The sequence below is a fragment of the Pan paniscus genome, chromosome 12 (assembly GCF_029289425.2).
Source record: "Pan paniscus chromosome 12, NHGRI_mPanPan1-v2.0_pri, whole genome shotgun sequence".
In the NCBI taxonomy this organism is placed as follows: Eukaryota; Metazoa; Chordata; class Mammalia; order Primates; family Hominidae; genus Pan; species Pan paniscus.
In genome coordinates this window covers 126001519-126019054 of record NC_073261.2, presented here as the reverse complement: position 1 = coordinate 126019054, position 17536 = coordinate 126001519, and the positions used below count along the sequence as shown (strand labels likewise).

General features: G+C 44.0%; 1 long non-coding RNA gene across 1 annotated transcript in view; it reads right to left on the bottom strand.

Moving 5' to 3' along the window:
- The window catches only part of LOC117979040 (uncharacterized), a 39550-nt gene extending 33912 nt beyond the window's left edge, over positions 1-5638 (bottom strand). The window contains exons 1-2 of the long non-coding RNA XR_004669636.3: positions 5582-5638; positions 2572-2625 (exon numbers count right to left, since the gene is read on the bottom strand). This is a non-coding gene — a long non-coding RNA (uncharacterized LOC117979040). The remainder of the gene's footprint in view (positions 1-2571; positions 2626-5581) is intronic.
- Positions 5639-17536: the final 11898 nt, after the last annotated feature.

The window sequence follows — 17536 nt, the reverse complement described above, 5'->3', positions numbered from 1 at the left end:
TTCCTGATCTTGAACATTGGACTCCAAGTTCTTCAGTTTTGAAACTCGGACTGGCTCTCCTTGCTCCTTGGCCTGCAGACAGCCTATTGTGGGACCTTGTGATCATATGAGTTAATACTTAATAACCTCCCCTTTATATATATTCCATTAGTTCTGTCCCTCTAGAAAGCCATAACTAATACAGGCTCCAAGAGGGCACAATGGGAAACAGTCTCTTCAATAAATGGTGCTGGGGAAACTGGATTTCCACATGAAACAGAATAAAATTGAATGCATATTTCACACCATATACAAAAGTTAATTCAAAATGAATGGAAGACCTAAATGGAAGACCTGAAACCATAACTTCTAGTATAGAAAGGAGAAGAAAAAAATTTCTTGGCATTGGCCTTGGCAATATATTTTCTTAAATATTATATCAAACACTTATACTATAAAACCAAAAATAAATAAATAACACTACATTGAATCAAAAAGCTTCTGTACAGCAAAGGAAACAATCAATAAAATTTAAAGTCACCTTATGGAAAAAAATAATTGCAAACCATGTACCTGATAAGGGGTTACTATTCAAAATTTATAAAGAACTCCTACAACTCAATAGCAGGAAAACAACAACAATTTGTCACAAAACAACTCAAAAAATGGGTGAAGAACCTGAACAGACAATTTTCCAAAGAAGACATAAAAATGGCCTTGAGGTACATGAAAAGGTGCTCAACATCATGAATCATAAGGGAAATACAAATTAAAACCACATGAGATACTGTCTCACACCTGTAAGGATGACTGTTATCAAATACACAAAAGCTAAGAGTAACACGCCATATTGATTGAAGAAAGGCCAAAATACACATGATCATTTTAATTGATGTAAAATAATCTTTTAACAAAATCCAACACCATTTTATGATAATACACTAATCAAGGTTGGAAAGGAATAAATAAAACTATATCTATTTGCAGATTACATGGTCTTGTACATAAATTTTTTTTTGAAAAATTATAAAAAAAGGAACTTTAAAAACTGAGTGCCAGGATACAAGATCAATATTGAAAAATTAATTACACTTTTGTACACTAGAAATAAAATAATTTCAAAATAAAATTTAGATTTCTTTAAAAATAGTATAAAGACAATAAAATATTTATGTTTAAATTTAACATAAATAAGTGTAAGACTTGTATAGTAAAAAACTATAAAACATTGTAAAAGGAAATTACAGAGGACCAAATACATGGAAGACACCCTATGCTACTGATTGCAAGACTTCACCTTGTTAATGTGGTAATATTCTGTAAGTTGATCTACAAATTTAATGTAATTGTTGTCAAAATTCTAACTGGCTTTTAACTAACTGTGCTACAATTCTAAAATTTATAGGAAAATGCAAAGAATCCAGAATATCCAAAACAATACTAAAAAAATACATTTGACAGATTCATACTTTTTGATTTCAAAATTTACTACAAAGCTTCAGTTATCATGACAGGATGGAAATGGCAAAAGAGACACATAAATCACTGGACATGTAGATTTCTGAAATAATCCCTTACATATGTGGTTAATTGGTGCTCAAGAAGTGTGCGACCATTTTGGAAAATAGTTGGCTTTGACATTTTCTTAAAATGACAAACATAGAGTTACAATACAATCCAGTAATTCCACTTCTAGGTATATATTCAAGAGAATTGAAAACATATGTTTACAAAAACATATAAGTCTTACTGAACAAATACAAAAGGCAAAAACAAACCAAATGTTCATCAGATAATAAATGGATAAATATAATATGTTGTAGTCACACGAGATATTGTTCTGAAATAGACAGGAATAAAGGGCTTATTCCTGCTACCACACAGAGGAACCTTGAAAACAATATGCTGAGTGAAAAAAGCCAGTCACAAATGATTGTGTGATTCCCTTTGTATAAAACATCCTAAACAGGCAAATCTACAGAGATAGAAAGTGCATTGCTTGTGGCAGTGTCTTGACTGAGGGAGAAATGAGCAGTGCATGTTCATTAGGTGATTAAAAGGTTGTTACTGGTGAAGGTTGTACAACTCTGAACATACTAAACAAACACACACACAGAAACCAACCTCTAACTTCACATTTTAAAACAGTAGGGTGCTGCTGCCTCTGGCATACACATGCAAGTGTAGACCCCACTGCCACTGCCTCAATAAAATGCTTTGGTTGGCAGCCCCCTTTGGAGTATTGTTGCCAACAGACTGGGAACAGCTCAGCCCCTCCAGCACAGCAGTTGCTTAACCTCAGGTGGCCAGAGAACAAAGCTGTGGTCCTGGTACCAGACCCCAGGGTGAGATCATGCAGCCCAGGAGTGCTGAGCTGAGCCTTGGCTCCCTGAAATCTTCCAGAAATAAAGCCAGTTGACTGAACACAATTTACACTACAGTCAAACCCTCAAGAGCATCAAAGAAGATAAAAGCAATAAACCCCAACTAAAGGACAGCAACTTCCAAGATGAAAGGAACATCAGCCCACACAGATGAGAAAGAATCAGCACAAGAACTCTGGTAACTCTAAAACCCAGAGTGTCTACTCACCTCCAAATGACTGGATTGGCTTTCCAGCAATGGTTCTTAATCAGGTTGAAATAGCTGAAATGACAGATATGTAATTCAGAATATGGATAGAAACAGAAATCATGGAGATGCAGGAGAAAGTCAAAACCCAATCCAAGAAATGTAAGTAATCCAAGAAAATAATACAAGAGCTAAAAGACAAAATAGCCATTTTAAGAAAGAACTACATTTAGACAGAGCTAGAAAGCTCACTACCAAAGTTTCATAACACAAGCAGAAGTGTTAATAGCATAATAGATCAAGCTGAGAAAAGAATCTCAGTGCTCAAAGACCCGTTTTTCAAATCACCTCAGACAAAAGTTTAAAAAAGAAATTTAAAAAGAATGAACAAAATCTCTGAGAAATATGGGATTATGTAAAAGGACCAATGCTGTGACTCACTGGCATCCCCAAAAGAGACAGAGAGAAAGCAAGCAACTTGGAAAACATATTTGAGGATATTGTCCATGAAAATTTCCCCAACCTCACTAGAGAGGTTGAAATTCAAGAAATGCAGAGGACCCCTGTGAGATACCATAAAAGACAACCAACCCCAAGACCCAGAGTCATCAGATTCTCTAAGGTCAGCCTGAAAGAAAACACATTAGAAGCAGCTAGAAAGAAGGGGCAGGTGAAAAATCTCTACAATGAGAATTACAAAACACTGCTGAAAGAAAACAGAGACAACACAAATGGAAAAACATACCATGCTCATGGATAGCAAGAATTAATATTGTTAAAATGGCCACACTGCCCAAAGTGATTTACAGGTTTAATGCTACTCCTATCAAACTACTAATGACATTTTTCACAGAATTGGAAAAAAGAATTCTAAAGTTCATGTGGAATAAAAAAAAAGCCCAAATAGCCAAAGCAGTCCTAAGCAAAAAGAGCAAAGCCAATGGCATCACGTTACCTGACTCTAAACTATACTACAAGGCTACAGTAACCAAAACAGCATAGTGAGACACATAGACCAATGGAACAGGTTAGAAAACCCAGAAATAAAGCTGCACACCTACAACTATCTGATATTTAACAAAATTCAAAAAAAAAAAAGAAAGAAAGAAAAGAAAAGAAAAGAAATACAAGCAAGGGGGAAATAACTCTTTATTCAATAAATGGTGCTGGGATAACCAGCTAGCCATATGCCGAAAATTGAAACTGGACCTCTTCCTTTCACCATATACAAAAATCAACTCCAGATTGATTAAAAAATTAAATATAAAATCTAAAACTATATAAACCCTGGAAGAAAACCTAGAAAATACCATTCTGGATGTAAGCCTTGGCAACGATTTCATGACAAAGTCACCAAAAGCAATTGCAACAATACCAAAAATAGACAAATGAGACCTAATTAAACAAGAACTTCTGCACAGCAAAAGAAACTATCAACAGAGTTAACAGACAACCTGTGGAATGGGAGAAAATGTTTGCAAAGTATGCATCTGACAATGGTCTAATACCTAGCGTCTATAAGAAACTTAATAAGCAAAAAACAACCCCTTTAATAAACAGACAAAAGACACGAACACACACTTCTAAAAAGAAGACATAAACATGGCCAACAAACATATGAAAAAATGTTCGACATCAATAATAATGAGAGAAATACAAATCAAAACTATAGTGAGATATCATCTCACACCAGTCAGAATAGCTATTAATAAAAAGTCAAAAAATAATAGATGCTGGTGAAGCTGCAGAGAAAAGGGAATTATTATGCAATGCTAGTGGGAATGTAAGCTTGTTCAGCCACTGTGCAAATCAGTTTGTAGTTTTCTCAAAGAACTTAGAACTACCATAGCAATCCCATTACTGGGGATAAACTCAAAGGAATAGAAATCATTCTAATATAAAGATCCCTGCATGTGTATGTTCACTGCAGACTATTCAGAATAGTGAAGACATGAAATCAACCCAAATGCTCATCATTAGTGGATTGGTTAAAGAAAATGTGGAACATATATACCACGGAAGACCACACAGCCATAAAAAAGAATGAAATCATGTTTTTTTGCAGCAACATGGATGCAGCTGGAGGCCATTATTCTAACCGAATTTACACAGAAACAGAAAACCAAACACTGCATCTACTCACTTATAACTAAGAGCTAAATATTGAAAACACATGGACATGAAGAAGGACACTGGGTCCTACTTGAAGGAGGAGGGTGGGAGGAGGGCAAGGATTAAAAAACAACCTGTCAGGTGCTATGCTTATTTCCCGGGTCACGAAATAATCTGTATACCATCTATACACCAAACCTCTGTGATGTGCAATTTACCCATGTAACAAAACTGCACATGTACACCCAAACCTAAAATTAAAGTTGGAAAGAAAATAAACACGCAAACAATAAAAAGGGCGAATTGTATGATATGTAAATTATGTCTTAACAAAGGTGCTATTGAAAAGGGGGATGGGCTGGGCGTGGTGGCTCACACCTGTAATCCCTGCACTTTGGGAGGCCAAGGTGGGGGGATCACGAGGTCAGGAGTTCGAGACCAGCCTGACCAACATGGTGAAACCCTGTCTCTACCAAAAATACAAAAATTAGCCGGGCGTGGTGGTGGGCACCTGTAATCCCAGCTACTCAGGAGGCTGACGCAGGAGAATCACTTGAACCTGGGAGGCAGAGGTTGCAGTGAGATGGTGCCATTGCACTCCATCTTGGGCGACAGAGCAAGACTCCATCTCAAAAAAAAGGGGTGGGATGTCCCTTAAATATATAAAAAGATAGTCAAAGGTCACTCATAATTTGAGAAATGCAAATCGAAGTTACACTGAGATACCATTTCTTATCTAATTAATTTGGGGAAAATGGTGACAACACACAGTGCTGGTGAGGCTGTGGGGAAATAAATGCTGTGATAGGTTGCAAGTGGGAATGTAAACTAGGAAAACCCTTTGAATGAACATTTGGCAATATCTGTCAAAGTATGCATGTATGTTTTGAATGAATTAATGAATGAATGAATCCCTCACCTAGTAATTCTTTCTGAAGATACACCTGCAACAATAGGAATTCTTTCTGAAGATACACCTGCGAAAATATAAAACACAAACACGTGGTTATTGGCTGCCTCACTGAAATGGAAAACTATTGAAAATGACCTAAACGCCCATGCCTTGGAGAGTGGGTGAGGAAATTGTGTGGCATCTGCACAGTGGAATAGAAAAGAGCTGTAAAATAAAGAGGAGAGAAAGGGCCACAGGAAGTGCCTAAAACTGATTTCCAGGATATATTACTATGTGGGAAATAGTATAAAATATGTCTAAAGTACGGCACAATGTGTGTAAAATATTGAAAATAAGATACATGTATCTGCTTAACCGTAGAACACAAACACAGAGGGCAGAAGGCCAAGCTTGTCATGGATGGGGCTGGGAATGGAATGGAAAAGTTGGTTGCAGAACGCTTCTCAGTAGAGTTTTTTGTGCTTTGAGAACCACATTAAATTTCACATACCTATACCACAAATATATCACTTCATTGAATAGACCATTTGTATTGTTGTTTTAGAACTATGTAAAAGAATCAACGCAGGTGGGTGGAAATGCCCAAATGGGATGCAAACAGAAGCAAACGATCAAACCTGTATTTAGAATGAATGACAACCATCCTATGGGACTGGGGCGGGCGGCCTGCAGGGAGATTAACCAAATACCTTCAGAATGGGGCATTTGACCATCAGGCTTCACTTAGAGGACTGCAAATGAATGCTGTACTTTACTTCACAGGTTTGTTTTTTTACAGAAGCATCGGTCTGCAATTTCTAAACCACCCTTTAACTATATATTTTCATTTGCTGTATTTGTGTAAAAACTCTGCAAAAACTAATAAAGGAGTTATCTTGGTCTTGGCAGAGATGAGCCATTATAGGGGTAACGAAGCAACTGTCTCCTCTGCGCACATTATACATTGTTTTTCGTTTTAAGCATGTGTATATATGGCTGAGCCAAAACTTTTAAAAGATAAATAATAAGGTGAAGAGTCATAAATGTACAGATTTGTCCAGTAAGAGCAGGTTCTGAGGAAGAGATTTCTAAAATAGAACATTTTTTGTCCAGTTACAAACATGCCTTTTTACTTTCACGGATACCATCAAATGGTCGTCTGTCCACGTTGGTGCCAACAGTGCGCATCTCAACCAGCTCAAGTAACTGTCACTTAAAAAAATATTTTCCAATCCTAGGAGAGAAAAGATGGCATGATATTATTGGTTTTATGTTTAGTTTCTTATATTTTATGAGACTGAACATCATCTCGTGCTTATTGAGCACTCTGCTTTTTTGAATTGTGAATTTATGTATTTTCCCTTATTTACCTAATATCACCTTCCAAGTATTATCAGGTATTGTCTCCTCTTTTCTCTTCCTGCGAGGCTGTGTAGAGGAGAGGGCGCCTGCCCACAGGCTGGAGGGTAGGAGGCAGGGAGGGGGGAGGGTGGGAGGCAGGCAGGTTGGAGGGTGGGAGTCACAGAGGTGGGAAGGTGGGAGGCAGGGAGGCTGGAGAGTGGGAGGCTGGAGGCAGGGAGGCAGGGAGGCTGGAGGGTGGGAGGCAGGGAGGGGGGAGGGTGGGAGACAGGCAGGCTGGAGGGTGGGAGTCACAGAGGTGGGAAAGTGGGAGGCAGGGAGGCGGGAAGGTGGGAGGCAGGGAGGCAGGAAGGTGGGAGGCAGGAAGGTGGGAGGCAGGGAGGCAGGAAGGTAGGAGGCAGGGAGGCAGGATGATGGGAGGCAGGGAGGCTGGAGGCTGGGAAGCTGGAGGCAGGGAGGCAGGGAGGCAGGAGGGTGGGAGGCAGGAAGGCTTGAAGGTGGGAGGCTGGAGGCACGGAGGCTAAGGCGTGCAGTTACATAGGTTGCATATGTTTTATCTTGTTTTGTTACTTGCTGTTAATCTTGTTTATTGTTCTTTGGCCCTACAAAATCTTTTAGCTATTGTGAAAAAATATTTATTTATTTTTTTCCTTGCAGCTTATGGAAAGTGTAAGATTATATATATTTTCAAATATTTAGTTCTATTTACATTGCTTTTTATCGCATGCAGATTTCTATCTGAGTAGTGTATTATGTGTCTTGGGATCTGACTTTTTTAAATGGAGTTAATATTCCTAATATTAGTTATTTAGGAATCCATGAACTTACCTCAAATAACGCTTTTCCTACATACTCCATGGATATAATTTGGGGGACTACATCGGGTAAATATTTATTAAGTGAGAAGATCAGTGGCTTATTCCTCACCTAATCCTTGTTCACACTAACCTTCGTTACTGCCTGTTCCTGTTCCCCAAGCCCCACCCTAATGCTGAGTAAGTCATCCTGGCATTTCTTTGAGTTAAGCAGCAATAACTCCTTATTTTGACATTGTATTTTTGACCAACCACAGCGATCTGTTTAACCTCCCCTGCCCTTTGGTTTAAGACATCACCTTCAGCAGGTATTAGTGTTTCCTCTTACTTTGCTGAAGTAACAACACTGTAGTGGAAACCCGCTATTTAATTCAGCCTGTGACCCACCTGTGACTCTTCAGGCTACAATAACCTGCAAGCTTCTTTGCTGTTCAATTCTCGATGCATGCTCATCATGTTCTAATTTAAATGCCATCTCCTCCTCCTGAGGCCCCTCCTGGCACTGCAGCTGGAGTCCAGGGCTAGTCCCCCACTCTGCTTTCCTCCTAGCACGGCCTGTTCCTGTCTGCCTTCCACAGCGGGGGCTGAAGAAGCACGGAGAATCTCCCCTGGCCCCTGTTCTCACCCTCACTGCATGTTCCAGGAGATCCTGTGACCTCAGTCAAAGCTGGGGGCAGTTTTTGAAGGAGGCTTTTCTCTCCAATTCTTCAGCTTATTGTTTCAGGGCATAGCATCCCTGCATAAATGAACAATTTTATTTTCAACTAAAGGTTTTGTCCCATCATAAAACATTTTCACCATGAGTCAAGGTAACATTCTGATTTTTTTTTAATGGAAAGAAGTAACAGGGAATGAAACATACAAAGCCAGAAGAGGTTTGGAATTTGAATGGAATCCAGGTGATTGATAAAGCAGGGGTGTTGCTTCATGTCAACCGCCCACTTACCGAACTGGAAAAACAGTAGGCAATTCATTGAGGGATGATTTTACAGACCTACACAGAGATGGAAATTGACTGCAGAAAAGATTTTGGAAGGCTCACCTCAGCCTCTTTCTGGAGAACCGTGTTGATCAAGCGTGCAATCACAAACGCAGGCATCCTTCCACCGTGGTGAGGAGGCGACTGTGGGCTGTGTCACAACCCTGATCTGCCTTTCTCCTGGTGCCCACAGACGTTTGAGAAGCATCGCTGCTGCCGTGGAGCACACGGAGTCAGTGAGCTGGGGCTGAGGCTTCCTTATTCCCTGCAGGTGTCTCCTGTGATGCTGCGTGCTGGAGAGAACCCAAGGTCAGTTACCCTTAGAGCTCCTCCTACGATCCAGTCCGCGTGATCCTTTGAATAATGGCCTTCTGCTGTTTACCGACGGATTCTCTATTCCTAGAACAGGAGCTAACACTCCATAACCGTTATCTGTATCACTGTGGTGAGTAAAGTTCTCTGACAAGTTCCTCATGTGTGGAACAAGAGTAACACCCAATGAGCTGCCTGAAGGATTCAGTGTCTTGGTGTTCACAAGGCCCCAGCACATCGTCTAGGACGTGAGACCCACACGCCGCCCTCAGTCTCCTCAGTTCACTGTTTCCCCCGGGGAAACAACCGCCAGGGCCTGCAGGAAAACACAGCAAACTAGAAAGTCCGGTTGGAAGAGATTTCAGATGTGCTACAGCCTCCGCGGCAGGAGTGAAGCTGGACCTCCAGGCTCCTGGTGAGAGCCGCGGGCGGGTGTGGTGCCCTGGATGCGGGGGGCTGGCCACAGGTGCTGGTGGGTTCTCCCAGGCATCAAAGGTGCCTGCTACCTCTTGTCCAGACATTGTGAGACATCTGAGCTGGAACGTGAAGTATCACAAGTGTGGAGCTCAGGAGAGGCCTCCAGAGCAAAGATGAAAGCTTGGGGTCATTTGTCTACAGATGACACTGAGGATTGTGGAGCTGAGTGACACCAGCCAGCAGGAGAGGCCATGGCAGGAAGTGGAGCCTCCCACCGAACTCCAGGGAGCACCAGCGACTGAGAGGCCACATGGCGGGCGGCTGTGGGTTGGGGGGGCTGCCTGCCCGCACACTCTTTACGGCAGAAGTAGTGACATTTCCCTTGCTGTGCCCATGGCAGGGATGGGCCCGTGGCAAGTGCTGTGAGCATGTGCTTGCCAAGTTCCTGATGCGGAGCCCAGCCAGCCCAGAGGGCCACATTCTTGTCACTGCTTCTTGGAGCCGCAGCTCATGCCAAGTCCCTCACACCCCTCTCTGGGCTCTAACTTTGCGCTGCCTCAGATGTTCAGGGTACTTTGCTTCAAGCCATATCAAAAGCTCGTTTGAAAAATAAAGTCCTATAGAGGTGCTAATTGAATAAGGTGAATTTTTTATTTTAATAGGTGCCTTCTAAAGACAGCTATCTTATCTTGTTATTTATCACTCACATCTGACACTAATGTCGGTGATTTCCATGTGGATAGGGAAGGCACTGGGACTTGCTGCGGAGCTGGGCATGAGGCTATGAAATTCGAGTCAGTTGCTTTGCTTGGTCCTACTGCACATCGTGGCAATGCATTTGACACCCATATTGTTATGCAGCCAGCCAACATTCCTGGAAGCATCCAGTAGCTGGAAAAGGCTCCGGAGAATACAACAGGGTGGTGCTCTGTGCCGGGAAGATGTCCCAAAAAGCATTTTCTGGAAACTAATATCCGCCGTGGTCCTATTTTTGAAAGCAGAAATGGCTCTTTGGAGAGAACAATTTAAAGGGCATGAGTGTGTTTGTGCCGTAAGCAGTGGCTGCTCAACAGGACTGAGCTCCACTGCGGCACTCAGCTCTGAAGACTCAGCTCTGAAGAACGCCCGACCCAAGGGCTCCTCCCCACAGCTGGGATGTGAGAAAGGCATGAAAGCAGAATGGGAGACACCTGCACAGGGAGAGTGTCTTGCTACACAGGGAGGGACAGCCAGATATGGGGAGACACCTGCACAGGGAGAGTGTCCCGCTGCACAGGGAGGGACAGCCAGATATGGGGAGACACCTGCACAGGGAAAGTGTCTCGCTACACAGGGAGGGACAGCCAGATATGGGGAGTCACCTGCACAGGGAAAGTGTCCCGCTACACAGGGAGGGACAGCCAGATATGGGGAGACAGCTTCACAAGGAGAGTGTCCCGCTACACAGGGAGGGACAGCCAGATATGGGGAGACACCTGCACAGGGAGAGTGTCCCGCTACACAGGGAGGGACAGCCAGATATGGGGAGACACCTGCACAGGGAGAGTGTCCCGCTACACACGGAGGGACAGCCAGATATGGGGAGACACCTGCACAGGGAGAGTGTCCCGCTACACAGGGAGGGACAGCCAGATATGGGGAGACACCTGCACAGGGAGAGTGTCCCGCTACACAGGGAGGGACAGCCAGATATGGGGAGACACCTGCACAGGGAGAGTGTCCCGCTACACACGGAGGGACAGCCAGATATGGGGAGACACCTGCACAGGGAGAGTGTCCCGCTACACAGGGAGGGACAGCCAGATATGGGGAGACACCTGCACAGGGAGAGTGTCCCGCTACACAGGGAGGGACAGCCAGATATGGGGAGACACCTGCACAGGGAGAGTGTCCCGCTACACACGGAGGGACAGCCAGATATGGGGAGACACCTGCACAGGGAGAGTGTCCCGCTACACAGGGAGGGACAGCCAGATATGGGGAGACACCTGCACAGGGAGAGTGTCCCGCTACACAGGGAGGGACAGCCAGATATGGGGAGACACCTGCACAGGGAGAGTGTCCCGCTACACAGGGAGGGACAGCCAGATATGGGGAGACACCTGTACAGGGAGAGTGTCCCGCTACACAGGGAGGGACAGCCAGATATGGGGAGACACCTGCACAGGGAGAGTGTCCCGCTACACAGGGAGGGACAGCCAGATATGGGGAGACACCTGCACAGGGAGAGTGTCCCGCTACACAGGGAGGGACAGCCAGCTATGGAGAGACACCTGCACAGGGAGAGTGTCACACTACCCAGGGAGGGGCAGCCAGATATGGAGAGACACCTTCAGGAGGAGAGTGTCCCACTACCCAGGGAGGAACAGCCGGGCACAGGGAGACACCTTCATGAGGAGAGTGTTTCACTACACAGGGAGGAACAGCCGGGCACAGGGAGACACCTTCACGAGGACAGTGTTTCACTACCCAAGGAGGGACAGCTGGGCACAGGGAGACACCTTCACGAGGAGACTGTCTCACTAAACATAGAGTGACCTGCAGGCACAGCATCTGCTTTCATCCCCAGAGGCCAGGACAGTATTTTTATCCAGTTACTGCTTGGCTCAACTCAAAACAACTGAGCCTGGCGATGTTACAGAGAAATTCTAGAGCCTCAGAAGTCATGTAAATTAGATTCTCCTAATCAACATGGGCTCTGAAATGGGTCTTGTTCAAAGCAGCATTGGTGTCCGTTTCTGTAGTGATGTGTGGACACTGTGTGGCACCTGCATCCTCAGAGGCCAACATCCTTCCTTGTCTTCAGAGAACCCCCTCCTGAGCACAGCGCCCCTCCAAGAGATTGTTCTAGGAAACTACTGTGCTGCTACGGGAAAAAGAATAAGCTATTCACGCAGAAATGTATTAACTGCATCACACCTATTTCCAAAACAGTATTGGAGGAGGTTTATATTTAAAACCTATATAACACATATGTAGAAATATATAGAACACAGGTTGATGTTCTTGTGGTTTTTGTCATTACTTTTAGTGGCAAAAACTGCTATTACTTTTGAACCAACCTCATATTTAAAATGCATATTACATTGAATAATAATATATTATTTTAAGTATATATACACATGTAGCATATATGCAACTATATTATTTTCTATATGTATATAGTTAAAATAAAAATAACTGAAGATGGAGAAAGAGGCTGTTGTCATTGGAAAGGCAGTCACGCAATGCTGGGCATGGGGTTGAAGTAAACGCCGTTAAGCTGTTGCTTTATTCTGTGTCCTCTGGATCCTTCCGACGCCCAGCTAAATGCACGTCTCCCCTTTCCTTGGCCGTCCTTCTAAACGTGCATGTGGTCAGATCATTTCTCAGGAACATGCACTCAAAGTGCCTCCTCTTCTGTAGAATTTGGAGGTCTGTGCACAATACAGGCTCCCTGCAGGACCCCCAGGGGCTCCCTCAAATTCCTATGGTCTCCACCCTTCTTCATCTGCCCAAACACCAAGAGTGAACCCCAACAGAAGCTGTGGACACCCTGTGATGTCACAGTGTGTGCCCTTGGAGGCTCATCCACTGTAACCACTGCTTTGTTTCAGCAGGGATGGTGGTAGCAGGCTGCTACCTGCCAGGCTGTGTGTGCAGGGGATATGTGGGAAACCTCTGTTCCTTCCTCTCAATTTTGCTCTGAATCTAAAACCCTGCTTAAAAAAGTCAATTCTTAAAAAAAAACAGGATGGAGACAAACCTTTCAGATACAATACATGAACTTGGGTTCAAAAACAGTAAGAAAACTCTCTCCGGGGCAATTACAGAAATGTAAGTAGAGGCTGTATCCTAGATGGTATTATTCAATCAGTGCTAGTTTCTTAGGTGGGTGTGATCATGAATAGTGCTGTAATTATAAAAGTAAATAAAGGCACACGTGGAAGCACTGTTCAGTGACAGCATTTCTACAGGGAGCCACAGTGGTGCTGCCAAATTTTTTTTTCTGATGATTTACATTGGTATCAGATTGAACTCAAAGAAACTAGAGAAAGAAATGACTAGCCCATCCCTAAGGCCCTAGCTAAAATGCCACTGTCTCCACTGATCTTTCACCAAGACATAAATAATATTTCTTCAAGACCATCAACCTTGCAAGTGGCTCAGGAAGCATGCATTTCTCGTTGTTGGCTAAAAAAGGGTGCCGTATGCTTTAGCAATCATAGAGTCAGCCTAGCAATGGGACTTTTCCATATGTAGAGCTAGGACCTGGCTACTTCTTTAATTAAGTTATAAATCCTTGCCTGATTTTATATTTAATTATTTTATATTTAATATATTTATATTTAATTTTTCAATGAACAATAGTTATTTTTCATGTTTTAAATAATTTATCATTGTAGTAGCAAGTCAAGAAGGGTGACCAAGTTGTTCACCTTTTAGTACCTGCAGCTGGTCATGCATGTCTGGTACCTGAGGCCTCAGTAAATGCTGAAAATTTCATTTAAAAGTAAGTAGCTGGTTTGCTGGACTTACATTGTTATCTCTTTGTAAATGGAACAAGGCTCCAGTATGACAAAGGGGAAATCAGTTGTATTTAATATCACCAGTCAACAGCCAACACCCCTAAGGCTAACTTACCATCCTTGTACTTACTATGTATAGCAGCGTACAGTCTCTTTCTAAAAAATTTTGAAACTTTCAATTTGACAAATCACATCTATATTTAATTAATATGAAACAAAAAAACTATGTTGACTTTAAAAGACCGGACTAGATTAAAATTATCTACACAGAGGATGCATTAAGTATTCTAAATATTCCACTTATAATTTTCATTTCTATTTAACTTCACACAAAAGAAACTTTATTTTATAATTTTACGAGATTTTCAAGAAAAATGTTTTAGTTGATTTAATACTTTTTCATTCAGCACCACACAAATCCTCAGAGAGAAAAACCTTATAGGAAACACGACCTTTCCATAACATGCACATTCATCTTCTTCCTTTCAAAATTGTCAATTATCCCAGTTGCTTAGTTCCCAGCATCTTTAAAGAGAATGAATTATTTATGCAGGTGGTTGCTGAAAATGAAACACCATTCAAAGTTGAAATTAAAGAATTGTAAGAGCTTGGGGAATTCCGATGCCCAAATATCATGGGGTCATCTTCATTTTAAAGATCGTGGCTTTTAATATTATCATTTTTATGACAGTGTACAGAGCAGGATTCTGGGATGCCTCAGCAGCTTCGCCGTGCCTCAGCACTTTTCTGAACTAACCAATGTATTACAAACTATCATTGAGATCGAAAGATTTAGTCACATAACATTACAAATGACGGCCTCATGTTAATTTGCATAGTTTTTCTTCACATTAATTTTATTGTATGGCTTGCTCTTTAGAAAGTGAGCTTCTTAAACTCAAAATAGTTCAATTTATCTACTGAGTTGTATTTTTGGGGGAGGGTTATCATTTTCCATGACATAAAGTTCACGCACTTGCAGACTGCTCACTCATGTATCAAGTTCCTGCTTGATGTCTGCACTTGGTCGTCTAATAGAGAGCTCAAAAGGCTCAGAACTGAGCTTCCAACTTCCCCACCCACAGCCTTCTCCACCTGTCTGCTTGCTTCTTCAACAGAGAGGCCTCCAGGCCTTGGTGACTGTAGGCAGTGAAGGCTCATTTCTCATTCACGGAAGCTGCGCAGCTGTCAGCCCAGAGCTCTGCTCTATGCAGTCACTCAGGGTCTGACTGCTGCACAGCCATTGGTGAGGCTTCTGAGGTCCCTGCATGGGGAAGGATGAAACAGGGAAGGTGCTTCCATCTGCTCCTACCTGGAGGTGATGTGAGCTATTTCCTCTCGGTCACCATCCACAGACCAGAACACGTCTCAGGACAGAGGCTGCAGTGAAGGAGGTGGGACACAGAGGTACTCGCATCCCGTGCCTTGGGCCCCTCACTCCAGGACGTTAGTATCATCCGCACTGTGAGTCGTCACCCCGGGTGCTGCAACACCTCCCTCAGCTGCTTATGCAAGTGCTTTGAGTTAATCACCCATCTCTTTCTTTCTTTCATACCCCAGTGTAATTCCTCAGAAAATCCTAATGGCCCACTCCCAGCACACACAGAAAGCAGCTCCCATGACTGCTGCTGCCCGATCTGCCTGAACCATGCGGATGCCCCTCCTGACTCGGGCAGGTGCCACCTTCCCAGCCCAGCCCTTCTCAACCCAGAAGCCTGACAATCCACTTAAAAAGGTGTCAGATCTGTCACTTTCCTGCTTAAAACCCTGCGAGTCTTCCTGATCCTCCGGGACGCTCTCCTGGGTCCTGTGAAGCCCTCACGAGGTCGTGCCCATCGACCTTTCCCACCACTGCCCCCACCTTCCTGTGTCCTCAGCCCATGGGCTCTTCCCTGTTCTTTCACCACGGGGCAGACGTCCCTGTCAGAGCCCCCGCCTGCTGTTCCCTTCGTGTGAATGCTGCTGTCCCAGCGCCTCCCGCGGGCCTCCTGTGGGACACCAGGGTATCCACAGGCTGCTCTGAGGATGCCACCTGCACAGCCACAGGCACCACGGCCTTGAAAACAAAAGACAAAAACTATGGCCCCTGCCATCTTCTGACATCACACAATTTACTCACAAATACATGTTGGTGTTTAGCACTCGGCCCACAGACTGTGAGCTCCGCAGGGACATGCACTTGGGCTGGTTTTGTTCAGTGATGACGCTCAGACACTTGCAAATACAGTACTCAATAACTAACATCAGTTTCTCAAGTCACTGAAACTTTGTCAAATGAGAAAAGGTCTTCCAGCAACCCCTTCCCTGCCTGTTCCACTCTGGCCGCCCCACAAAACAGAGAAATGTCTGCACATCTGTGAGCTGATGCCAGAGACAGAAAGTGTGTCTAAAAGCAGAACATCCCCAGGCCTTCCCATGCACATCGTATATATCAAGGAGTCTCTGAAGCCAATTTATACTAAAACTACGGCTTCCTTCACCTCCTAGCCAGCCCTGCCCCACCCACCGCCGCACACTGACCAGCTCTTCCACACTAAGGGAAATCCATTTAAAAATAGCCTAATTGAACCTGATTAGGCGTTGCTGCCAAAACGATATGCATTCCTCTATCAGAGCTGTATAGAGGAGGCCTGGTGGCCATGGGCTTGGACCGAGCCTGCTCTTCTGCACACGGATGGCTGAGTGTTGGCAGGATCCCATTTCTACGTCAATATATTAGGCATTTCCATCAAATGCTTCAGGATATGAGAATGCAGCTACATGTCACACAGGTCTCGTTTCAAAAACTTAATCCCCATGAAAGTTTCTGATTGTACCCCAGATGGTAGTGTGTAACTTGCTTCTCCATCAGGGAAAGTCCTGCTGTCCATGCGAGGCTCTGGCTCTCCCATTTTCCACCCCTGGGCTGTGATCATAGCGGAGCAGGCTTCTAGAATGCATGTCCCCAGCACCCCATCCTTGCAGCAATGGCGAGGAGACAGCAAAGCTCCTGGGAACCTGCGCACTCGACTCACAGGGACGTCCCTCCAGAATCCAACCTCCAGGTTCCCACAAACGGCTACGACTGTGGCTTCAGGAAGCACGACTCGTTCTGCATGCAGCTTTCTCATTTGAAAAACAGAACTAATGTTGTCGTTCTGTATTTAGTTTTCTCATTTGAAAAACAGAACTAATGTTGATTTTTCCTGTGCGTGGCACGTGGTGCATAAAAGCCTGCGCTTTCTTTTCCGAGTCAGGTCCCCTTACATGCAGGGCACGCTGTTGGAGCCCTCAGTGGCGCTGCGTGGTATGGGCAGGGCTGAGGGAGGGCTGCCCACACGAAAGGACACTTTTCCTTGCTGGGGACACTCGGCTTATCTGATGTCAATTCCCCTGGGTTATGTCTGATTTTTCAGAAAAGAACAGTGCGTTCTGGCCATTCTGGGACCTAAGCAGGGGCCAGCCAGACCTCAGCATCCTTCACATCTGTCCTGCTGGCCACGGTGTCTGGGGAGAGCTGTGCCACCCCCCTGCTCTGATCACACCTACCTTCTCCGGGGGACTGGCTGGTGCCCAGAGTGGGAAATGAAACATGTCTTCAATTGTTGAGGAT